The sequence below is a fragment of the Bufo bufo genome, chromosome 7 (genome assembly GCF_905171765.1).
Source record: "Bufo bufo chromosome 7, aBufBuf1.1, whole genome shotgun sequence".
In the NCBI taxonomy this organism is placed as follows: domain Eukaryota; kingdom Metazoa; phylum Chordata; class Amphibia; order Anura; family Bufonidae; genus Bufo; species Bufo bufo.
The window spans coordinates 178,476,860-178,503,706 of NC_053395.1; the positions used below are offsets into that span (position 1 = coordinate 178,476,860).

General features: G+C 42.1%; 1 protein-coding gene across 2 annotated transcripts in view; it reads left to right on the forward strand.

Moving 5' to 3' along the window:
- The window catches only part of SESTD1 (SEC14 and spectrin domain containing 1), a 153,725-nt gene that overhangs the window by 36,628 nt on the left and 90,250 nt on the right, over positions 1–26,847 (forward strand). The gene's annotated exons all lie outside the window — the stretch shown is intronic.

The following is a 26,847-nucleotide window of genomic DNA, read 5'->3' on the forward strand; positions in this document are numbered from 1 at the left end:
TTCTGATATTGCTCCACTATCTTTCTGCGCAACATTGTGGGAATTGGTGATCCTCTACCCATCTTGGCTTCTGAGAGACACTGCCACTCTGAGAAGCTCTTTTTATACCCAATCATGTTGCCAATTGACCTAATTAGTGTTAATTGGTCTTCCAGCTCTTCGTTATGCTCAAATTTACTTTTTCCAGCCTCTTATTGCTACTTGTCCCAACTTTTTTGGGATTTGTTGACACCGTGAAAATTGGAATCAACTTATTTTTCCTTTAAAATGATACATTTACTCGGATTAAACGTTTGATCTGTCATCTACGTTCTATTACAAATAAAATATTGACATTTGCCATCTCCACATCATTGCATTCAGTTTTTATTCACAATTTGTTTAGTGTCCCAACTTTTTTGGAATCCGGTTTGTATTAGTGCCGGATCCGGCATTAAAAATACTGCAATGCCGGATCCGCCCATCCGGTCTGCGCATGCGCAGATGTTTAAAAATGTAAAAAAAAAATAGAAACGGATCAGTTTGTCCGTATGACAAACAGACAGACGGATCCGTTCTTGCAATGCATTTGTGAGACTGATCCGCATCCGGATCAGTCTACAAATGCTGTCCGTTTGCATGCAGATTGCCAGATCCGGCAGGCAGTTTTAGGGATGGAACTGCTTGCCGGATCACTCTGCCGCAAGTGTGAAAGTGCCCTGAAGCTTCCAGCGTAATTGTACTCCGGTGGTGCAGACCTGATGCCCGCTGTTATGTGCAAAAATGAAGGTGTTTCCATACATCGAAACCTTGTATGAGGCGATGATGAATTAGAAAAGTATCCGGCAGGTGCATATTTTCAGATAGACTTGAGTGAAGAAATACCGTCCTTATCCTCACGTCACGGTACAGTCCAGTGAAAATCAGCCCAGAATATCATGACTTACACAAGATGTGTTGTCCTACCCTTGAACTTTTAGGAGTTGGTTCACTTGGCCGCAGAACGCACTGTAAGTCTCCAGATGGGACGTCTGAGGCATACACTACTACAGCTGTAGTAATACTCACCATGCAAGATATTCACAAGAGATTGGGAAGGAATTTTAACCTCTTCTTGCTCGCTCCACCTTAACTTATGTTCTACTGCGTGACCTCGGTGTTACTTCTATGGCACAGGAAGGCACGGAGATAGGCCGCAGCTCTGCGGTGCAAGTACCAGACCAAGCAGGTCTTCAGTCCCTCACATCTGATTGCCAACATAACATCCCCCAATGTGCTTGTGGCGGTGTCTGGTACTGCAGCCCCAGTCAGGTTTATGAGACTGAGCGGAGGCTTAGCGGCCGTACCAGAAGGGTGTCTCTGTGTCAGGTACTGCAGTAAGTGGGATATATCGCGACAGAAACCAGTGAAGTTCCTGCTGCGGTTTTCCGTTTAGAAGCCATCAGCCCACTTGTGGCATAGCTGCGTTGAATGGAGCTACATCTCGAGCAGACACCCGCCATGGCTCTAAGCGGCATATCCCTTCTTAGCGCATTGCGAGTTTAATGCACTGGCCTACGAACTGCAGTGCTGCCTCCCATAGAAAACAATCGGAGATGGAAACCACGTGGCCGCCAGCGGGATTATGGCTCTGTGCCCGCTCCTAAATTCCAGGCCCTTATTGTGCATAGGGGTTAAGTGTTATTAGTGGCACAACCCCTTTCATTATTCTATAAAAACAAAAATGTGAGGGCTAGATGATTGGTTCAGGGTGCAGTGAATAGAACCTAGAAAAAGGAAGGACAGTTGATGAATCACCAGCAGGGGTCATGGAGCGCCCAATTCTGATTATGTGTGTGTGGAGGGGGCAGGCTAGCCTGTCTAGCTTGATCCCACAGAAAAGCTACTTTACCGCAAATTGCCCAAAAAATTAAAAGGGTTTTCCAAGAATTTTATACTGATGAGCTATCCTCTGGATAGGTCATTAGTATCTGATCGGTGGTGGTCCAACCCCTGGGACCCCTGCTGATCAGCTGTTTGAGAAGGCTCCGGCTCTCCTGTGAGCGCAGCGGCCTTCTCGCAGTTTGCCATGCACAGCACTGTACATTGTATAGCGGCTGTGCTTGGTATTGCGCTCAGCCCCATTCACTTCTATTGTGCTGAACTGTGTCTAGGCCATGTGAGTGATGAACGTGACGTCGTTGGCGGCGTCAGACCCCCACCGATGAGATACTGATGACGTATCCAGAGGTCATCAGTATTAAAGAGGTTTTTCCATCACATACAATGGGGGCATATCGCATGCGCAGCCGCCCTCCATTCATTTCCGTCGCCTATTTCTGTCTGCCCCATAGAAATGAATGGGAGTAGGGGCCGCGCCTACGTGATGCGCTCCCAGTCACTTGTATGGGAGCAGCGCTAGGTGGTGCACGGATCCCGGGAAGCCTGTTCTGAAACTACAACTCCCAGAATCCTCCTTTCACTTCTATAGGAGTTACAAGAACAGCCAAGAAAGTGTGTATGCTTGGAGTTGTAGTTTCACAGCAGCTGACGTGCCGAAGGTTGCTCATCCTTGGTCTATAGCAGGGATGCTCAACCTGCGGCCATCCAGCTGTTGTAAAACTACAACTCCCACCATGCCCTTCTGTAGGTGAATTATGGGAATTGTAGTTTTCCAACAGCTGGAGGGTCGCAGGTTGAGCATGCCTGGTCTAGGGGATGTGCTGAAAAAGTAAGTCCGATTTATAGGGACTCTAACTTGCCGCCTACTGGGCTCGAATGATTTGCTGTTAATTTCTTGGTGGCACATACCCAAACTGTTCAAGAATGATTTGAGGAACATGACACAAAATTCAAGGTGGTGACTTGGCCTCCAAACTCCAAATTACCCAGGTCTAAATACGATTGACCATCTGTGAGATGTGCTGAAAAAGTAAGTCCGATCTATAATATACAGTTGCAAGAAAAAGTATGTGAACCCTTTGGAATTACATGGATTTCTGCACAAATTGGTCATAAAATGTGATCTGATCTTCATCTAAGACACAGTCTGCTTAAACTAATAACACACAAAGAATTAAATGTTACCATGTTTTTATTGAACACACCATGTAAACATTCACAGTGCAGGTGGAAAAAGTATGCGAACCCTTGGATTTAATAACTGGTTGAACCTCCTTTGGCAGCAATAACTTCAACCAAACGTTTCCTGTAGTTGCAGATAAGACGTGCACAACGGTCAGGAGTAATTCTTGACCATTCCTCTTTACAGAATTGTTTCAGTTCAGCAATATTCTTGGGATGTCTGGTGTGAATCGCTTTCTTGAGGTCATGCCACAGCAACTCAATCGGGTTGAGGTCAGGACTCTGACTGGGCCACTCCAGAAGGCGTATTTTCTTCTGTTTAAGCCATTCTGTTGTTGATTTACTTCTATGCTTTGGGTCGTTGTCCTGTTGCAACACCCATCTTCTGTTGAGCTTCAGCTGGTGGACAGATGGCCTTAAATTCTCCTGCCAAATGTCTTGATAAACTTGGGAATTCATTTTTTTTTCGATGATAGCAATCCGTCCAGGCCCTGACGCAGCAATGCAGCCCCAAACCATGATGCCCCCACCACCATACTTCACAGTTGGGATGAGGTTTTGATGTTGGTGTGCTGTGCCTCTTTTTCTCCACACATAGTGTTGTGTGTTTCTTACAAACAACTCAACTTTGGTTTCATCTGTCCACAGAATATTTTGCCAGTACTGCTGTGGAACATCCAGGTGCGATTGTGCAAACTGTAAATGTTTTTGGACAGCAAGGTTTTTTTTTGGACAGCAGTGGCTTCCTCTGTGGTATCCTCCCATGAAATCCATTCCTGTTTAGTGTTTTACGTATCGTAGATTCGCTAACAGGGATGTTAGCATATGCCAGAGACTTTTGTAAGTCTTTAGCTGACACTCTAGGATTCTTCTTCACCTCATTGAGTAGTCTGCGCTGTGCTCTTGCAGTCATCTTTACAGGACGGCCACTCCTAGGCAGAGTAGCAGCAGTGCTGAACTTTCTCAATTTATAGACAATTTGTCTTACCGTGGACTGATGAACAGCAAGGCTTTTAGAGATACTTTTATAACCTTTTCCAGCTTTATGCAAGTCAACAATTCTTAATCGTAGGTCTTCTGAGAGCTCTTTTGTGCGAGGCACCATTCACATCAGGCAATGCTTCTTGTGAAAAGCAAACCCAGAACTGGTGTGTGTTTTTTAGGGCAGGGCAGCTGTAACCAACACCTCCAATCTCATCTCATTGATTGGACTCCAGTTGGCTGACACCTCACTCCAATTAGCTCTTGGAGAGGTCATTAGTCTAGGGGTTCACATACTTTTTCCAACTGCACTGTGAATGTTTACATGGTGTGTTCAATAAAAACATGGTAACATTTAATTCTTTGTGTGTTATTAGTTTAAGCAGACTGTGATTGTCTATTGTTGTGATTTAGATGAAGATCAGATAACATTTTATGACCAATTTGTGCAGAAATCCATATCATTCCAAAGGGTTCACATACTTTTTCTTGTAACTGTAAGGGCTCCAACTTGGATTTGCTGCTAATTTCTTGGTGGCACATACCACAGGAAATCATTCAAAAGGCATTACACAATTACCTACACAATTTTAAGCAGGTGATTAGATTTTATTATCAATGTATGTGTGTGTGTATGTATGTATGTGTATGTGTGTGTATATATATATATATATATATATATATATATATATATATATATATATATATGAGAATGGTCCCAGTAAGTGGACCGAAACATCACATGGGTGAATAAAGGATCTCGCATTTTTCACCATCTGAAAGCTTTTTGCTTTTTTCTATATAGAACTGTGGTCAGGTTTGTACCGCTGGCACTCCTATACTACATCGAGGTGTGCTGCCCTGGACTTGTTTTCCTTTGAGATATATATATGTGTGTGTGTGTTTATATATACAGTACAGACCAAAAGCTTGGACACACCTTCTCATTCAAAGAGTTTTCTTTATTTTCATGACTATGAAGGCATCAAAACTATGAATTAACACATGTGGAATTATATACATAACAAACAAGTGTGAAACAACTGAAAATATGTCATATTCTAGGTTCTTCAAAGTAGCCACCTTTTGCTTTGATAACTGCTTTGCACACTCTTGGCATTCTCTTGATGAGCTTCAAGAGGTAGTCCCCTGAAATGGTCTTCCCACAGTCTTGAAGGAGTTCCCAGAGATGCTTAGCACTTGTTGGCCCTTTTACCTTCACTCTGCGGTACAGCTCACCCCAAACCATCTCGATTGGGTTCAGGTCCGGTGACTGTGGAGGCCAGGTCATCTGGCGCAGCACCCCATCACTCTCCTTCATGGTCAAATAGCCCTTACTTTCAAAGTTTTCCCAATTTTTCGGCTGACTGACTGACCTTCATTTCTTAAAGTAATGATGGCCACTAGTTTTTCTTTACTTAGCTGCTTTTTTCTTGCCATAATACAAATTCTAACAGTCTATTCAGTAGGACTATCAGCTGTGTATCCACCTGACTTCTCCTCAACGCAACTGATGGTCCCAACCCCATTTATAAGGCAAGAAATCCCACTTATTAAACCTGACAGGGCACACCTGTGAAGTGAAAACCATTTCAGGGGACTACCTCTTGAAGCTCATCAAGAGAATGCCAAGAGTGTGCAAAGCAGTAATCAAAGCAAAAGGTGGCTACTTTGAAGAACCTAGAATATGACATATTTTCAGTTGTTTCACACTTGTTTGTTATGTATATAATTCCACATGTGTTAATTCATAGTTTTGATGCCTTCAGTGTGAATCTACAATTTTCATAGTCATGAAAATAAAGAAAACTCTTTGAATGAGAAGGTGTGTCCAAACTTTTGGTCTGTACTGTAATATATATATATAAAAAACTGGTTTGGCACACAGGAAAGCTTGCGAGAGGATAAATTCATACGAGACACAACACTTATGAAAGGAAGGAAGAACCCTCAAACCATTTACAAGATTGTAGCTGTAATATAAACTGGTATTTTGCCACTGACGTCTGCAGTAAATGCAGCTAACGGCAAGCTTTTGTTCTGTCTCAGGTGGTTCAGCTAATGAAATACGGAGACTTCTGCAGAAGAGAATAGCAGATTGCTGATGAAGTGGTAGAGGTTTTTTTTTATCTTTCACTAGACGCAGCATAATTAACAATCCAGCCAAGTACTTCTCCAAAAGCATCCAACAGATTGTCTCTGCTAAATGAGTTCTTGTACACTTGATTCCAACTAACACTGACAAATGTGTTTTACTATTGCCTATATCGCTTTGTAAAACGGCTATCCTCATACTGTATGTAGATGTGCCAAATGTACCGTCCTCGCCAGGAACATCTTGTAAGAACAGATGATGAGAGCCATTTGTCTCCTTTTTTTTGTGATGTCAAGAGTATGAACCTTTACACATCAGGGGTGCTTACAGGGGTTCTTCTTTGGGAGAAAATGGTTTAGAAAGGATTCCAAGGGGGAATCGAACCCCCAGGAATTGATGAGCACCCTCACTGATTGCCTGCCGGTCCCATTCCGATACTTGTTGGGTCCCCGTTTGTGTCTACCTCCTGGTCAACACATAGGCAATGCCTTGAGATGCCTATTCAGCCCATCACTGGTAGAGGTGGGTCACTGCTGCAGCCAGCATTTTGCTGAGCAGGTATCTCCAGGATCTGGAGACCAGCAAGAACCTAGTAATTATCAGAACAGGAGTAACCGTGTGTTGGTAAGGTTGAGTATGTAGTTGACAATGGCCTACTTATCTATATAGGAGTAGTTTCTCTTTGTCCTGACTGCTACAGAAGCAGTAGGACAATAGTTTGCATGACATTTTCGATGGTATAGTACTGCCAAAATGAAAAAGAAAAACGGCAATAACTCTTTTTAAAAAACAAAACAAAAACATTCTCTGAATATTGAGTTTAAAAAAAACACCAGGATGGCGCTGGTATCTCTGGTGGCTGGGACTCCTAGGCAACCGTTAGCGTCTTACAGTGTAAGACACTGACAGTTCAATATAGCACAATACAGATGTATTGTGCTGTATTGAAACAGGGATCAGACCCAGAAATCATGAAGTCCCATAGTGGGACAAAAAAATAAAGTGAAAAAAGAAGTTAAATAAATAAAGTTTTACAAAAAAACTTAAACGTTTCAAGTAAAAAAAAAAAAAAAAGCGCCTTTTTCACAAAATAAAGTAAAAAAAAATTTTGTTACTTTTTTTTGTGTAAAAAAATAGGGAAAAAAAAGAAAAGTAGACATATTAGGTATCAACGCATCCGTATTGATCGACTCTATAAAAATATCACATGACCTAACCCCTCAGGTGAACACTGTAAAAAAAAAAAAAAAAAAAGAAATGGTGTAAAAAAGCCTTTTTTTTTGTCACCTTACATCATAAAAAGTGTAATAGCAAGCGATCGAAAAGTCAAACGCACTCCAAAATAGTGCCGATCAAACCGCCATCTCATCCCGCAAAAATGATACCCTAGCTAAGACAATTGCCCAAAAAATAAAAATTATGGCACTCAGAATATGGAGACACTAAAACATGATTTTTTTTGGTTAAAAAATGATGTTATTGTGTAAAACGTAAATAAATAAAAAAAAAGTATACATATTAGGTATCACTGCGTCCGTAAGAACCTGCTGTATAAAAATATCTCATGACCTAATCCCCCAGGTGAACACCGTAAAAAATAAAAAAATAAAGTGTGTCAAATAAGCCTTTTTTTTTGTCACCTTACAAAAGGGGATATGGGGGACAGAGGGGATATGATAGAAACTTTTAAATACATAAAGGGAATCAACTCGGTAAAGGAAGAGAGCATATTTAAAAGAAGAAAAACTACCACAAGAGGACACAGTTTTAAATTAGAGGGGCAAAGGTTTAAAAGTAATATAAGGAAGTATTACTTTACTGAGAGAGTAGTGGATGCATGGAATAGCCTTCCTGCAGAAGTGGTAGCTGCAAATACAGTGAAGGGGTTTAAGCATGCATGGGATAGGCATAAGGCCATCCTTCATATAAGATAGGGCCGGGGGCTATCCATAGTATTCAGTATATTGGGCAGACTAGATGGGCCAAATGGTTCTTATCTGCCGACACATTCTATGTTTCTATGTTTCTATCACAAAAAGTGTAATCGCAAGCGATCAAAAAGTCATATGCACCCTAAAATAGTACCAATCAGTCATCTCATACAGAAAAAAATGATCCCCTACATAAGACAGTCGCCCAAAAAATAAACAAAACTAGGGATCTCAGAATATGGAGACACAAATTTTATTTATTTTTTTCAAAAATGCTTTATTTATTATGTAAAACTGAAATAAACAAACAAAAAAAGTTGTCATATTTGGTATTGTCGTGTCCGTAACAACCTGCTCTCTACAAATAACACTCAATCTAACCTGTCAAATAAACATTGTAAGTGACAAAAATAAAAGCGGTGCCAAAACAGCTATTTTTTTTGTTACCTTGCCACACAAAAAGTGTAGTATAGAGGAGTGATGTCGGACTGTTTAGAGACCGAGTGCCCAAACTGCAACCAAAAACCCACTTATTTATCGCAAAGTGCCAACACGGCAGGTTAACCTGAATACAACAGTCCAGTATAGTATATCTGTCATGTACTTTATCATTTAGCTATAATAGCCTGCCTACATTCAGTGAGCCGCCTGTGCTGTTCATAGTGCACCCTGCGCTGATAAATGGCAGGAAAAGTCTAAGGCATAATGATACACCATAGACTTTTTCCAGGGCGTGGGTGCCCACAGTAAGGACTCTGAGTGCCACCTCTGGCACCCGTGCCATAGGTTCGCCACCACTGGTATAGAGCAACCAAAAATCATATGTACCCTAAAATAGTACCAACAAAAAACTGCCACCTTATCCCTTAGTTTCAAAAATGGGGTCTTTTTTGGAGTTTCTAATCTAGGGGTGCATCAGGGGGTCTTCAAATTTGACATGGCAGCTTAAAATGATTCCAGTGAAATCTGCCTTCCAAAAAACATATGGCGTCTTTACGATCACATATGGGGTGTTTATATAAACTACAGAATCAGGGCAATAAATATTGAGTTTTGTTTGGCTGTTAACCCTTGCTTTGTTAGTGGATAAAAATGGATCTAAATGGAAAATCTGCTAAAAAAGTGAAATTCTGAAATTACATCTCCATTTTCCATTCATTCTTGTGGAAGACCTAAAGGGTTAAAAAGTTAGCAAAATCAGTTTTTAATACCTTGAGGTGTGTAGCTTCTAAAAGGGGTCACTTTTTTTTGGAGTTTCTACTCTAGGGGTACATCAGGGGGTCTTTAAATGTGACATGGCAGCTTAAAATTATTTCAGTGAAATATGCTTTCCAAAAAACATATGGCGTTCCTTTCCTTCTGCGCCCTGCCGTGTGCCTGTACAGCAGTTAACGACCACATATGGGGTGTTTCTGTAAACTACAGAATCAGGGCCATAAATATTAAGTTTTGTTTGGCTGTTAACCCTTGCTTTGTTAGTGGAAAAAAATTGATTAAAATGGAAAATCTGCCAAAAAAGTGAAATTCTGAAATTTAATCTCCATTTTCCACTAAATGTTGTGGAACATCTAAAGGGTTAAAAAGTTTGTGAAATCTGTTTTGAATACCTTGAGGGGTGTAGTTTCTAAAATGGGGTCATTTTTGGGTGGTTTCTATTATGTAAGCCTCACAAAGTGACTTCAGACCTGAACTGGTCCTTAACCCCTTAAGGACTCAGCCCAATTTCACCTTAAGGACTTGGCCATTTTTTGCAAATCTGACCAGTGTCACTTTAAGTTCTGATAACTTTAAAACGCTTTGACTCACCCAGGTCGTTCTGAGATAGTTTTTTCATCACATATTGTACTTCATAACACTGCTAAAATTGGGTCAAAAAAGTTAATTTTTTTTGCATAAAAAAATACCAAATTTACCAAAAATGTGGAAAAATTTGCAAATTTCAAAGTTTCAGTTTCTCTACTCCTGTAATACATAGTAATACCCCCAAAAATTGTGATGACTTTACATTCTCCATATGTCTACTTCATGTTTGTATCATTTTGGGAATGCCATTTTATTTTTTGGGGATGTTGCATAGCTTAGAAGTTTAGAAGCAAATTTTTTAAATTTTTCAGAAATTTTCCAAATCCCACTTTTTATGGACCAGTCCAGGTCTGAAGTCACTTTGTGAGGCTTACGTAATAGAAACCACCCAAAAATGACCCTATTTTAGAAACTACACCCCTCAAGGTATTCAAAACTGATTTTACAAACTTTGTTAACCCTTTAGGTCTTCCACAAGACTTCATGGCAAATGGACATAAAATGTAAGAATTTCAATTTTTGGGAAAACTTTCCAATATAATCAATTTTTTCCAGGAACAAAGCAAGGGTTAACTGCCAAACAAAACTCAATATGGGTTGCCCTGATTCTGTAGTTTGCAAAAACACCCCATATGTGGTCCTAAACTACTGTTTGGCCAAACGGGAGGACATAGAAGGAGGGGAACGCCATATGTGTTTTCGAAGGCAGATTTTGCAGGACTGGTTTTGTTTATACCATGTCCCATTTCAAGCCCCCCATTGCACCCCTAGAATAGAAATTCCAAAAAAGTGACTCCATCTAAGAAAGTACACCCCCTCAAGGTATTCAAAACTGGGTTTACAAACTTTGTTAACCCTTTAGGTGTTCCACAAGAGTTATTGGCAGATGGAGAAACAATTTTGGAATCTCAATTTTATTTTTATTTTTTTAATTTTCCATTTTAACCCTTACTTTATTACTGGAAAAAATGTGTTAACAGCCAAACAAAACTCAATATGGGTTGCCCTGATTCTGTAGTTTGCAGAAACACCCCATATGTGGTCGTAAACTACTATTTGGCTAAACGGCAGGACATAGAAGAAGGGGAACGCCATATGGTTTTTGGAAGGCATATTTTGCTGGACTGGTTTATTTACACCATGTACCCTTTCAAGCCCCCTGATGCACCCCTAGAGTAGAAACTCCATAAAAGTGACCCCATCTAGGAAACTACGGGATAAGGTGGTTGTTGTTTTGGGACTATTTTAGGGTAAATATGATTTTTGGTTGCTCTATATTACACTTTTTTGAGGCAAGGCAACAAAAAATTTAAATTCTAAAATTGTTTCTACATTCGCTATTAAGTTTTGTGGAACACCTAAAGGGTTAACAAAGTTTGTAAAGTAACTTTTGCATACCTTGAGGGGTGTAGTTTCTTAGATGGGGTCACTTTTTTGGAGTTTCTAGTCTAGGCTACATCAGGGGGGCTTCTAATGGGACATGGTGTAAATAAACCAGTCCATTAAAATCTGCCTTCCAGAAACCATATGGCGTTCCCTTCGTTCTATGCCCTGCCGTGTGGCTATAGCCATTTACGACCACATATGGGGTGTTTCTGCAAACTACAGAATCAGGGCAATAAATATTTAGTTTTGTTTGGCTGTTAACCCTTGCTTTATTACCTGAAAAAAAAGGATTCAAATGGAAATTTTGCCAAAAAATTGGTGTTTTGGCACCTTTTTTTATTTTATATTTTTAACGCTGTTGATCCGAGGGGTTTGGTCAAATGTTATTTTTATAGGGCAGATTCTTACGGACGCGGTCATGCCTAATATGTCTACATTTAAAAATGTATTTAGATTTTACACTATATTATCATTTTAGGAACAAAAAAAATAAAATTTTTGTATCTCCATAGCCTAGGAGCTACAGTTTTTTTTGGGCGACTATCTAATGTAGGGGCTCATTTTTTGCGGGATGAGATGGCGGTTTTATTGGCACTAATTGGGGGTGCATATGACATTTTGATCGCTTGCTATTACACTTTTTGTGATGTCAGGTGACAAAAAAATGGCTTTTTTTTTTTACACGTTTTCTTCTTTTTTTTTTTTTTACTCTGTTCATCTGGGGGTTTGGGTTAAATGTTATTTTTATAGAGAAGATTTTTACGGATGCGGCGATGCCCAATATGTATGGCTCTCAGACTTTGGAGACACTAAGCAGGCATCCTCAAACTGCGGCCCTCCAGATGTTGTAAAACTACAATTCCCACCATGCCCTGCTGATGGCTGTAGGTTGTCTGGGCATGCTGGCAGTTATAGTTTTACAACATCTGGAGGGCCGCAGTTTGAGGATGCCTGCACTAAAACTAATTTTTTGGGGGAAAAAAATTGTTTCTGTGCAGGGTGGATTTGATTTAAATCAAAATGATTTAAATTTACGATTTAAATCACTAGTCAGTAAGGCTTGATTTAAATCATAGTTTTCTACATAAAGACTAATTCTTGCTGGTATAACTTATAATATGCAAGTAGATGAAGATTTAAACAACTTTTCATACTACAGTGATACCTCGGTTCACGAACGCTTCTGTTCACGAACAACTCGGTTCACGAACAGAAAAGTTCATAAAAATATGCTCCGGTTCACGAACTCCGCCTCGGTTCACGAACAGGAGCCGTGGCCATTTTAATGCTTTTTCCAGGCTGTCACATGGTCGTGACTTCCTGTAGGAAGACCGTGGAGAGAAGAAGAGACACAGAAAGAAGTACTGTGAGTACTCTGCAAACATTTTAAGTGATTTTTTGATTTTTGGTGTGCTTTTTAGCACATACAGTACTGTACAGTTCACTGGACACCCAATATGGCTCTCAAGAAGCATAGTGGAAAGAAGAAAGTGCGGAGCAGCAATGAAGGTGACAATGTGCAAAGTGGAAATGCAGGTGACAAGAATGTGCAGCGCAAGCATGGTGGCAAAAAGAAAGTGCAGAGCAGTACTAAAGGTGACAGCAAGGTTGTGAAGAAAATAACCATTGAGCTATACTATACTGTACTAATGTGTATTGTAATTTGTTTCATATTTTTGTGCTTCAAAAACCCACTAAAAAAAGGTCAGCACGGATTAACCGGATTTACATTGAACCCTATGGGAAAATGTGCCTCGGTTCACAACCAATTCGGTTCGCGACCAGAGTCAGTTCACGAATTAAGTTCGTGAACCGAGGTATCACTGTAGTTTGATTAGGTTGATTCTGCATTCATAGGTTTGTAGAAGTTAGGATTAAGGTATTTTTCTCAACTCTGTTCATATTATAACATTTTTGCTGTGAAGAAGAGGCATGTGATCTCTGCTGAGTCAAATTCAGTTTTGAGAACTGCAAAAGTTAACCAAGCATCTGTGATAATATCTTGTAAGCAGAGAAACTGCCCAATAATCTTACAAAAAACTCTGGAAGAGCATGACATTGTGAATGGATTAATGGAATTTATTTACCAAAAAATTACACATATAGAAACCTAGAATGTGTCGGCAGATAAGAACCATTTGGCCCATCTAGTCTGCCCAATATACTGAATGCTATGGATAACCCTGGCCCTATCTTATATGAAGGATGGCCTTATGCCTATCCCATGCACGCTTAAACCCCTTCACTGTATTTTCAGCTACCACTTCTGCAGGAAGGCTATTCCATGCATCCACTACTCTCTCAGTAAAGTAATACTTCCTGATATTACTTTTAAACCTTTGCCCCTCTAATTTAAAACATATGTCCTCTTGTAGCAGTTTTTCTTCTTTTAAATATTCTCTCCTCTTTTACCTTGTTGATTCCCTTTATGTATTTAAAAGTTTCTATCATATCCCCTCTGTCTCGTCTTTCTTCCAAGCTATACATGTTAAGGTCCTTTAATCTTTCCTGGTAAGTTTTATCCTGCAATCCATGTACCAGTTTAGTAGCTCTTCTCTGAACTCTCTCCAAAGTATCAATATCCTTCTGGAGATATGGTCTCCAGTACTGAGCACAATACTCCAAATGAAGTCTCACTAGTGCTCTGTAGAGCGGCATGAGCACCTCCCTCTTTCTACTGGTAATGCCTCTCCCTATACACCCAAGCATTCTGCTAGCATTTCCTGCTGCTCTATGACATTGTCTGCCTACCTTTAAGTCTTCTGAAATAATGACCCCTAAATCCCTTTCCTCAGATACTGAGGTTAGGACTGTATAACTGACTTTATATTCTGCTCTTGGGTTTTTTACGCCCCAGGTGCATTATCTTGCACTTATCAACATTAAATTTTAGTTGCCAGATTTTTGACCATTCCTCTAGTTTTCCTAAATCCTTTTCCATTTGGTGAATCCCTCCAGGAACATCAACCCTGTTACAAATCTTTGTGTCATCAGAAAAAAGACACACCTTACCATCGAGGCCTTCTGCAATTTCGCTGATAAAGATATTAAACAATATGGGTCCCAGAACAGATCCCTGAGGTACCCCACTGGTAACAAGACCATGGTCTGAATATACTCCATTGACTACAACCCTCTGTTGTCTGTCCCTCAGCCACTGCCTAATCCATTCAACAATATGGGAGTCTACGTCACATGACCCCGGCGTTGTGACAGGATGCCCGCTGAATGATTTCAGGGGACATCCTGTTCCGATTAACCCCCTCCGCGCCGCAATCGCGTTTTAAAGTTAGGACGTACCGGTACGTCCTGAGTCCTTAAGGGGTTAAGGACTCAGCCCTATTTCACCTTAAAGGGAACCTGTCACCAGTTTTATGGTGTCCTAACTAAGGGCAACATAAATAAGTGACTGATTCTCTTAGCATAATGCTGGGTCACTTTCTTTAATTGACCCAGTCAATCTGCCAACATCTTGTATTGAAAAGCTCCAGCTGATAATGATGAGTCATGAATATTCATGAGCTCCTGACTCTCCCCGCCCACCTGCTGCTGATTGACAGTTAGGGCTCTTTTACATGAGCAGATGCCGTGCGGGTAATCCGCTGCGTAAAAGAGAGCCAAGACCCGTTCTGGACAGCAGAGACACGGAGCAGTAACATGACTGATAATGCTCTTTGCCTCTTTGTGATCTTTTTACTACTACAAAATCACAGTGAGATAAAGTTGTCCCCGTGATTTTGTAGTAAAAAGATCACAGAGAGGCACGGAGCATTATCAATGATGTTACTGCTCCGTGTCTCTGCTGTCCAGAGCGCGGCTTGGCTCTCTTTTACGCAGCGGATTACCCGCACGGCATCCGCTCGTGTGAACGAGCCTTTATTTTCCATATGACTCAGCAGCAGGTGGGCAGGGGAGTGGCTATAGCTGTTAATTAAATAAACGCTGGACTCAATGACATCACGCTGGACTCAAATCAGCTCATTAGCATGCGGCATCTTTGTGTGTATATTATGAGGTAACCACCTGTCACACCAGTAAGTGAATACATCTAAGGCACTGAATTGACCTGCGGTTTGCTGCGATCGCCGATGCGATTGACATGGCCAGGCAGCGCTCGCATCATTCTGCCAGCCCTGTCCGCTGATGAAATCTCTGGAGGGAAAGACGGTCGCAGGCTGCCAGCTTCCCCACCGCGCCTGCGCCAAATACTGAACGGCGTGAGATTTCACCAGAGCACAGGGCTGGCAGACGAATGAGCGCGCTGCCTGGCCCTGTCAATCAGGACTTGGAGGGAGGCGACAAAGGTGGGAGAACGGATCCTCGAGAGCAGGAACAACGCTCCCCCCCCCCCCCCCCCCCCCCCGGCTCCTAGAGGCTAATTAGCATATTATAAAAGTTAGATTTCTGGCATAACGGGGGCATAGATAAAAGTAGGAATAGGCTAGTTAGGTTTAGCTGACATTAGCACATATGTCAGCTAGCTTAATAGGGTTAAATCTGGTTACAGAATCCCTTTTAATATTTCAGTCAAAGCTGTTGAACTCCAGCTCCAGCCTTCACCTCCTCATCTCCTTCCGTTATTGGATTTTTGCAGAGTGCATTTATATGCTCCACTATCTGGAGTCCATCACTATATTACGGTGCCTAATCTGTTTTGCTTGGGGTTTTCAGTACTCTCATTTATTTCCACATTATGAGAAATTGGATGAGTGGAAATGTTTAGCAATGGAAAAAACCTTGATACCCAACAGTGTTTTGCTTAAAAGTATTTCATGGAATTTGCATTCAGCTGTTTTTAATATATTCAGGCCATATAATTTGCACGTAAATGGCATGTGAATTTGGCTAAGCTACTGGTCTTCTGTGGTTTATTAAATGATTAGATCACTGGATATCCAGTTTACAAATTTTACCTTACTTTTGGCCCTATAAGACGGACCATAAAGCCCGTAAGATGAACCTAGGTTTTCGTCAGAGCCCAATGTTAATCAGTCCTCAGTTCAGAGCCCCAATCAGACCCCCAATGTTGATTAATCCTCAGCTCAGAACCCCAAGGTTTATGAGACCCCCAATCTGATCTCCATGTTAATAAGTCCCACATGTTACATCAGACCTCAGACGAAAAAATGTAATTAACTTACCTCTCCTGTTCTCACCCGCCACTCCTAAGACCCAGCGCCCTTCTTGGTCTTCTTGCCACGCCATGCTGTGACCTGACGCCGTACAGTGTGAGGTCACAGAGCGCCCCGACGTCCTCGCGCTGTGCGCAGGGGGTTCCAAGAGTACAGAGCCCGCACGGGTTTTTTGGGGTTTTGCCTTCCTTTGTGTAAACATAGTAGGATTATTAGTTGGACTTAAGAGACCTGTGTCGTTTTTACCCTTTTAAACTACAGGTGCATCTCAATAAATTTGAATTTCATCAAAAAGTTATTTTTATTAATTCAATTCAGTAATTGAAACTTGTATACAGTATCATTACACACAGTGATCTATTTCAAGCATCTATTTCTTTTACTGTTGATGATTATGGTTTATAGCTAATGAAAACCCAAATGTTCAATATTGTAGACTCTTAGTGTCGCACTCTAATCAGCCAATCAACCCAAAATACCGGAAAGGTTTTCTAAGCCTTTAAATGGTCCCTCAGTAGGCTACATCGCCATGGGGAAGACTGCTGACTTGATAGTTGTCCTGAAGACAGTCTATGACCGTAAGCCACAAAATGTCATTGTCGCTGAAAACTGTGGTAGAAAAAGGTGCACAAGCACCAAGGATAACTTCAGCCTTGAAAGGATTGTCAAGAAAAGATCTCCTGAGCCTTTAAATGCTCCCTCAGTTGCTACATAGTCATAGAGGAGACTGCTGGTGTTGGTCCATTGTGTTATATCAAGTCCAAAGTCAGCGGAGCCGTCTACCAACACTTCATGCTTCCCTCTGCTGACAAGCTCTATTAAGATGCTGATTTCATTTTCCAGCAGGACTTGGCACCTGCCCACACTGCCAAAAGTACCAATCCCTGGTTTAATAGCCACAGTATCACTGTGCTTGTTTGGCCAGCAAACTCGCCTCACCTAAAACCCATAGAGAATCTATCAGGTATTGTCAAGAGGAAGATGAGAGACACCAGACCCATCAATGCAGACGAGCTGAAGGCCGCTATCCGAGCAACCTGGGCTTCCATAAGACCTCAGCAGTGCCACAGGCTGATCACCTCCATGCCACGACGCATTGATGCAGTAATTCATACAAAACGGGCCCCGACCAAGTATTGAGTCCATATACTGTAGATACTTTTAAGTAGGCCAAAATTTTTGTATCAAAATTTTTTTTTTTATTGTTCTTTTATAATATTGTAATATACAGACTTTTGGGTTTTCATTTAGCTGTAAGCCATAATCATCAACGTTAAATGACATCCTGAAATACACTGCAATCTGCGACTTTTCCACCGCTCACACCAGATCTAAAAAGGGGACAGGCCGGCAGGCCACTTCTCATTCATCATTTTCTACGCCAGTTTTTAGACGTTGAAAATGGTCTAAATGTAAGGGCTCTTTCACACTTGCGTTCTTGTCTTCCGGCATAGAGTTCCGTCGTCGGGGCTCTATGCCGGAAAAATCCTGATCAGTTTTATCCCAATGCATTCTGAATGGAGAGTAATCCGTTCAGGATGCATCAGGATGTCTTCAGTTCCGGACCGGAACGTTTTTTGGCCGGAGAAAATACCGCAGCATGCTGCGCTTTTTGCTCCGGCCAAAAATCCTGAACACTTGCCGCAAGGCCGGATCCGGAATTAATGCCCATTGAAAGGCATTAATCCGGATCCGGCCTTAAGCTAAACGTCGTTTCGGCGCATTACCGGATCCGACGTTTAGCTTTTTCTGAATGGTTACCATGGCTGCCAGGACGCTAAAGTTCTGTTTGCCATGGTAATGTGTAGTGGGGAGCGGGGGAGCGGTATACTTACCGTCCGTGCGGCTCCCGGGGCGCTTCAGAGTGACGTCAGGGCGCCCCACGCGCATGGATGACGTGATCGCATGGATCACGTCATCCATGGGCATGGGGCGCTCTGACGTCATTCTGGAGCGCCCCGGGAGCCGCACGGACGGTAAGTATACCGCTCCCCCGCTCCCCACTACTACTATGGCAACCAGGACTTTAATAGCGTCCTGGCTGCCATAGTAACAATGAACGCATTTTGAAGACGGATCAGTCTTCAAATGCTTTCAGTTCACTTGCGGTGTTACGGATTCGGCGTGTAATTCCGGCAAATGGAGTACACGACGGATCCGGACAAAGCAAGTGTGAAAGAGGCCTTAGCCAGCTAGGAAGACCGCGATAGACAGCAGCAGTGGACAGAAAGAGGGAAGGGAGACAATACGTGCGCACTGCGAGCGCCATCTCCTACTACAGCTGATCGGCGGGGGTCCCGGGTGTCGGACCCCAGCCGATCTGATATTGCCGACCTTTCCTGATTAGCGGTTATCAATAGTAAAAGCCCAGATAACCCTTTTAAAGATCAGTTCCACTGTAAAGATCCTCTATTGTAAATGTTCAGCAGCGTGTGCTTTTCTTCGGTAGTTTATTACATGTGGTTCCATGTGACACTTTTAGGTAATGCTCATTATTAAGCGTACTTTACATTCTTTTACGTAATTACATTTCAACAATAAATGCTTCTTTGTGTGTAGCCAGAAGGTCCAATCCTCAGAGGACTGTGAACCAACAGCTTGTGATTCTGGTTCTTGAGAGGTCTTGACGTCGCTGGCTAAATTGAGAGCCTGTTAACTGGGATCTCATTGCCCCCCCCCCCCCCCCCCCCTTCTAATTATTTCCAGGTTTTTTAATGATGTAGGTAAAGCTAATTTTAGATTTTTCATCAAAAAGGTAGGCAGGCTTCACCCCTTATCCAAACAGATTGCAGGAGATATTTTAAATTAAATCATGTCTCCCGATGAGTAAAATGAATTAACTGAGACATGGCATAATTGGTGCTCTGTAGAATTGCTCTTGATTTTCTATAATGTGATGCAACTCGCTCAGCAAAGGCTCAGTAGAAATCACGTCACGGTAGTTGACAGCAGGCGCTATGTTTCATACCCTTTTTTTGTTCCTAAAAGGAGTTAAATAAAGATTGACTGGAAAAAGATGTGATTTTCACGTTCAGTCCAGTGTGTATTATAATTATTCTTTACAAGTATTAAAATAAATTAGTCAAAGTGGTAAGGGCGGGCATTGCTTTAGTATTTTAATTTTTTTAATTTTTATTTTATTTTATAAAACATGTCAAAAATACAGAAAAAGCTTGGGGGTAATGCACACCATAGCTTGCACAGAGAGTGAAGTGTTTTTTTTATTTTTTTTAAATGGTCTCTAATCTTGTAACACAACTTGGCATAAATCAACCATACTAGTGAATATATGAAACTTTGTAATATATCTTATCAGATTAAAAAATGCTTCCTTCTTCCTCTACCCCCTCCTAAACTAACATTCGCTGCTAAATCCATTTGAGAGCTAAGGCTACTTTCACATTAGCGTTTTTTGCGGATCCGTCGTGGATCTGCAAAAACGCTTCCGTTACAATAATACAGCCGCCTGCATCCGTCCTGAACGTATCCGGTTGTATTATGTCTTCTATAGCCATGATAGATCCGTCATGAACACCATTGAAAGTCAATAGGGGACCGATCCTTTTTTTTTTTTTATTGTGTCAGAGAAAACGGATCCGTCCCCATTGACTTACATTGTGTGTCAGGACGGATCCGTCTTGCTCCGCACCACGTAGCGGACATAAATAAGCTGCTTGCAGCGTTTTTCTGCCCGCGATGGGGATGCAACCAAATGGAACGGAATGCATTTTGGAGCGTTCCGTTTCGTTCAGTTCAGTTTTGTCCCCATTGACTATGCGGACAAAACTGAAGCGTTTGAAAACGCACATGTGAAAGTAGCCTAAGGCCTCATGCACACGACCGTATGGCTTTTTCAGTGTTTTGCGGTCCGTTTTTCATGAATCCGTTGTTCCGTTTTTTGTTTCCGTTGTGTTTCCGTTTCTGTTCCGTTTTTCCGTTCCATTTTTCCGTATGGCATATACAGTACACAGTAATTACATGGATGAAATTGGGCTGGGCATAACATTTTCAATAGATGGTTCAGCAAAAAACGGAACGGAAACGGAAGACATACGGATGCATTTCCGTATGTGTTCCGTTTTTTTTTGCGGACCCATTGACTTGAATGGAGCCATGGAACGTGATTTGCGGACAAGAATAGGACATGTTCTATCTTTTCACAGTACGGAAATACTGAAATACTGAAACGGAATGCACACAGAGACACTTCAGTATTTTTTGCTGAACCATTGAAATGAATGGTTCAGTATATGTACCGCATACTGAACTGCAAAAACGGCCAGAATACTGAACGCAAAATACTGTCGTGTGCATGAGCCCTAAGTCGTACTGTCAGCGCACTGAGGAATCCGATTACATACTGCTCATAAAAGTTGATGAAGGGGGGTGGCCTTTGTCTTATGTGTTGTGCCACCATTATGTTATTTCAATATAATTAAGCATGAAAAACTAGTTCATTTTCACTTTCTATTGTTGTGAGATATTCTGTCTACCTCATTATAATGGGGCCTCCTGATCTTTAACCAGTATAGTAATGTGCGTGTCCACCTACTAAAGTGGTCGCACATGGTTAGTTCAGTCTTTCGACTGCCACCAGCCATATCTACTGTTAGAAGCTGTGACCGTTACAGGGAGAGAGCTGCAGCAGAAAGGGCACACAGCTGAGCTGTGATAAGGAGAGAGCTGCAGCAGAAAGGGCACACAGCTGAGCTGTGATAAGGAGAGAGCTGCAGCAGAAAGGGCACACAGCTGAGCTGTGATAAGGAGAGAGCTGCAGCAGAAAGGGCACACAGCTGAGCTGTGATAAGGAGAGAGCTGCAGCAGAAAGGGCACACAGCCGAGCTGTGATAAGGAGAGAGCTGCAGCAGAAAGGGCACACAGCTGAGCTGTGATAAAGAGAGAGCTGCAGCAGAAAGGACATGTCCCCCATGCTTCATTTTTACATTTAGTAGAGCAATGAATGAGGAGATCTCTGGATCAATGTGAGGTACAGGGCTGGTTCAAACTTTTTTTTTTTTTAACTTCAGTCAATCCCTTTAAGGCTCTTTTACATGGGCCAATGAATGATGGAACGAGCACTAATTTGAATGCTCATTCCCGATCGTTCCCACTCATTTGTCACCTGGTCACATCCTTTATGCAGTTCAAGAAAACTCTCACAGGTAGACAGCACACCTCCCCATGTAAGCATCAATATTAAAGGGGTTGTCTCACTTCAGCAAGTGGCATTTATCATGTAGAGAAGGTTCATACAAGGCACTTACTAATGTATTGTGATTGTCCATATTGCTTCCTTTTCTGGCTGGATTCATTTTTCTATCACATTATATACAGCTTGTATCTATGGTTACGACTAACATGTAATCCAGCAGTGGTGGTCGTGTTTGTACGCTATAGGAAAAAGCGTCAGCCTCGGGTGGCCAGGACCGTGGGAGCGCACATAGACCAGCACTTTTTCCTATAGCGTGCAAACACGGCCACCACTTCTGGACTGCAGGGTGGTCGTAACCATGGAAACGAGCAGTGTATAATGTGATGGGGGGGAAAAAAATAATGAAGCCAGCAAAGGAGGCAATATGGACAATCACAGTACATTAGTAAGTGGCTTGAATTAAAGGAGTTGTCTGGTCTTTTACTATTGATGACCTATCCTCAGGATAGGTCATCAATATCAGATCGGTTGGGGTCCGACACCCGGCACCCCTGCTGTATGAGGAGACGGCATGCGCAGGAACATAGACCATAGACCGCAGCAGCGGACAGGAAGAGACAAGGGAGACGGCACGTGCGCACTGCACGCGCTGTCTCCTCATACGGCTCATCGGCAGCCGATCTGATATTGATGTAGAAAATTTGTGGCACACCAGAATCAATTAATGCTTTTTAATTAGTAGACATATTACATCATATATATATATATAGTATATAGTACATCCGGATTAGATAATAGAGATAATCCGGCAGAGGCTTTCACTTACAAGTCACAGATCCCTTGAAAAAGGTCAATCACATGACCGAAATGTGGGACTAAACTATACGATTTTTAACCTATATTATCTAATCCGGATGTACTATACACTATATATATATGAAATTATATGTAATATGTCTACTAATTAAAAAGCATTAATTGATTCTGGTGTGCCACGAATTTTCTACTTTGATACCAGACGACGAACCGTCCTCCCGTGAGCACCCAACCTTATACAGGGTGTGCAGATCTCATCACCCCTTTACTTTGATCTGATATTGATGACATATCCTCAGGATAGGTTATCAATAGTAACAGCCCAACAAACACTTTCTCTACATGATAAATGACATTTTCTGAAGTGAGACAAAAACTACCACCAGACTATAGCTACATGCACATGACCGTATGTGTTTTGCGGTCTGCAAATTGCGGATCCGCAAAAAAAACGGATAAAGTTCCGTATGGCATCCGTTTTTTTTGCGGATTCATTGTAATAATGCCTATCCTTGTCCGCAAAGTAGAAAAAAAAATAGGACATGCACAATTTTTTTGCGGGGCAACGGAACGGACATACTGATGCGGACAGCACATGGTGTGCTGTCCGCGTTTTTTGCGGACCTATTGAAATGAATAGGTCCGCATCCTATCCGCAAAAAAAAAAAAAGGAACGGACACAGAATCGAAATACGTTCGTGTGCATGAGGCCTAACGGTAGTAAAACAGAATTAGCAAAAAGTATGAAATAAAAAAAATTAGAGAAATTTGGGAAAATCCCTTTAAAGTCCCATTCCCATTTAAATGTCAGTCGCTAATACATTTTTAGATGCACTGGCTTCCTGACTCCTAGAACTTGTTGTTTAGGTGATTGATTGGTTGTTTTTCATAATTCATCAGTTATTTGTTGATGCCCCCGTTCTAAAGAATAGGAAAATACCGCGGTAATCCATTCGGACCGTCAGCTGCTCTTGGTGATGATAATAATAAGCACAATGGCCCCATCCTAAATTATTAATTCAAAAGTCCGGTAGCCAAAGTGTAGTTCCAAAAAGAATACTCCATCAGTATTCCAGACCTGTAAATTGAGCATCTAAATCAACGCATTGTATAATTTCATGGTGTAAAATATGTAGTTTCGGCGCATCTGTGGCCACCCGGATCCCTGACGAGCATCCAAGCCTTCTCTCTGCTTCATCTAATGGACTTTGCACCATCACAAAGGAATGAGAGCTGGCAGTGACGGCGGTGTGACGGCGCACGAGCCAAGGCTGGATGCCATATCTCTTTCCATGCCGGCTCACTTGCACCTGCAATTTTGCTTTATGAGGATTTTTACTCTATTCATTGAGCCAGGGTGCGTTTTTTCGTATGCCCTCGGGAGGAATTCAAACAGCATTCCTCACCCAAAAACTGCTGCGAAGACCTTATTTTGCCTCCCTGTACCGTACTCTTGGTTTGTACTGCCGCAGGCCCATTAACGAAGCAGGATAATGGCGCAATAACGGGCTTCTGACAGCGGTGGGTTTCACGTTTCTGGTTATCCAGCTTCTATTTCATTGCCACATTGCTTAGATCTGGAGAAATCTAGACCATTGGCCCTGCCGTGCTAGCTTAGATCATAGGAAAATACTCCAACGCGGTTATGTTTTCCACGCAGAACATTATACGTTCCTATGACAGTCTAAAGATAATAAGACGTTAAGAAGACCATGCAGTCAGTTCCGATTACGTTCCGCTGTGGGTTTTCTGCTGCGTTATTGGCAATGGAAAACTATAGTAACTTAGAGGTTATCCCCTGATTAATGTAAAAAATGAAAATCGGATACCAGACAGCCCATGATAGTCTCTAACAAACTTACAACCAGCCCTGTACCTCACATGGATCCAGAGATCTCCACATTCATTGCTCCAATTGTTCTGCTAGATTTATTTCAAGCTGGCAGCTTAGGAGGCGTGTCCTTTCTGCTGCAGCTGGTGGCAGTTGATGGATGGAACTGAGCATGTGCTTCCATCTCAGTGAGCAGGACAGAGAAATGAGGAAAAGAGCAAACAGCAGGTGGCGCTATACAGATAGATTTCAGTGAATAACTCGGAGGCTGTAGTAAAATTTAGATTTACATTCAATTACAAAAGTATTCAGAATCCAGGAGCTGGTTTGAAAAATGTAGAATATTTTTTTTAACTTAATGCTGGAAAAAGACATATGGTACGTTCAGCCTATCATCCTGGAAAGTTGATCCAGAAGAAGACAAAAACCCACATGAGGTAGAAGCCAGTTGTACTCATGTCGGGGAAAGAATTCCTTCCCATCTCCACTTCTGGCAATCTGAATAACTCCCTGGATCAACCTTCTCCAGAACTCTAATAACTATAAGGCCATGTCCACATCTGCGGCAGGAGGATCCGGCACAAATGGCGTCTGTCTGGCGGATCAAAAGCCGCTGTATGCAATGGATTTTGGCGGGCCAAAGCCTGGCATTTATGTCGGAAATCGGTCGGATCACCGCCGGATCTTGTTATAATCAATAGGAATCCGGCAGCGCCGGATCAGTTGAACTCTGCCAGAACAGCCTGCTGGAAAAAACATTCACCGAAGATGTGAACGTGGCCTTACCTAAAATATTATTACACTCCAGAAATGCATCCAGGCCCCTTTTTTCACCATCATAAGCTCCTCTGGCGGGGAGCTCCATAGCCTCTTCTCTGCTGGTTCTTTCCTCTAGACATAGAGGACCCACCTTCTTATAGTTTTACAGTTCTGACCTATACTGAGAGATTTGTAAAAAGACAAAAGTTTTAGACTTTTTTTTAATTTTTTTTTTTTCTATATTATTCACAGCCATTCAGAATTGTGGCAAACTATGCAGAACAAGGTCACACATACCCAGTGTTGTCACTCACAAGCGGTTTCTGCTGTTGCTAGGTAACAGCCCAAAACCATTCCGGAAAAGAGCGCTGGTTAGATATGTACCGTAATTACAATAGTGATGCTGTTTTTTTCAAGTTTCCATTTCAAGGGCTTGTCTGGTGTAGAGAAAAATGCCCGAATGCAATCACAGAGGACCTGTCACTACTCCTGACACGTCTTTATTAATAACGTAATAAGAATTCCGGAGCAACTTTTGTCTTAAAGGGGTTGTCCGATATCTTAATAATTTGAAGGGTGGCCAGGCAATAACACTTATCACCTTGTCAGAGCCTCCTGGTTCCGGCGCTGCATCTCCTGTCCTTGACGCTTTCCGGTTCCCACCAGAGTGCCATCTACATGTACATCAACGGCATGTGGCTAAAACAGGCAAGTCGGGAAAGCTGAGCAGTCCATCTTAAGGAAGTCCCGACTAATGGAGGAAAGATTTCTGTTCAGGGCCCTCGGATATTGGCTAGAAAAAGTATATTCCGCTTTGGAGGACCCGGCATATCTATAAATTGCATAGATGCCCCATTGATTCTCGTGGGAACGGTGTTAGGCCACATGCCTACCACCCTATTTTTTTTTTTATCCGTAAACTATTCATATTTTGTGGGGATAGCACACAGACCTATTAATTTCTACGGGTTCTTACACACATCCAGTATTTTTGCAGATCCGTTGTTTGTGGACCAAGATACGGACAAGGCCTTGTGCATGAAGCAGAAGGCTGTTGGTGCGTCTGGCAGATTTGTAGCAGACCTTTCTGAGACCGCTCTATTCACCTTCATGGGGCTTGCAGAAATGAATGGACGTGGTACAGAAACAACCCCATGTATTCCCAGTTGCTGTTGGGCTTTAGTGCCTGGGGTGGCGCTGCAGGAAAAATTTAGCACTTACCACCGCGTTCCCCATAAATGACAATTGACTCCCGAGGGCAGGACACCCTGCATTGGTCTTATTAACATAAAGGAATTAAAGGGCATCTGTCAGCAGATTTGTACCTATGACACTGGCTGACCTGTTCCATGTGCACTTGGCAGCTGAAGGCATCTGTGTTGGTCCCATGTCCATATGTGCCCGCATTACTGAGAAAAGTGATGTTTTAATATATGCAAATGAGCCTCTAGGAGCAACGGGGGCGTTACCATTACACCTAGAGGCTCTGCTCTTTCTCTAACTTCTGCGCCCTCTCCACTTTGATTGACAGGACCAGGCAGTGGAAACCTCATCATTCCTAGTCCTGTCCGTCAAAGTGGAGAGGACTCGGCAGTTCCAAAGAGAGGGCAGAGCCTCCAGGTGTAATGGTAACGCCCCCGTTGCTCCTAGATGATCATTTGCATATATTAAAACATCGGTTTTCTCAGCCATGCGGGCACATATGAACATGGGGCCAACACAGATGCCTTCAGCTGCCAACGGGTCAGCCAGAGTCATAGGTACAAAACTGCTGACAGATGCCCCTTAAAGTCTCTGGGATACTTACTTAGAATAAGGAGAACATCCATGGTTTCTCCTTGTTCATATTTTAGATGCTTTTTCCATAATTACATAGGAATATAACTTTCCCGCACCTAGAAAGGTTTCGTCTATTGAAG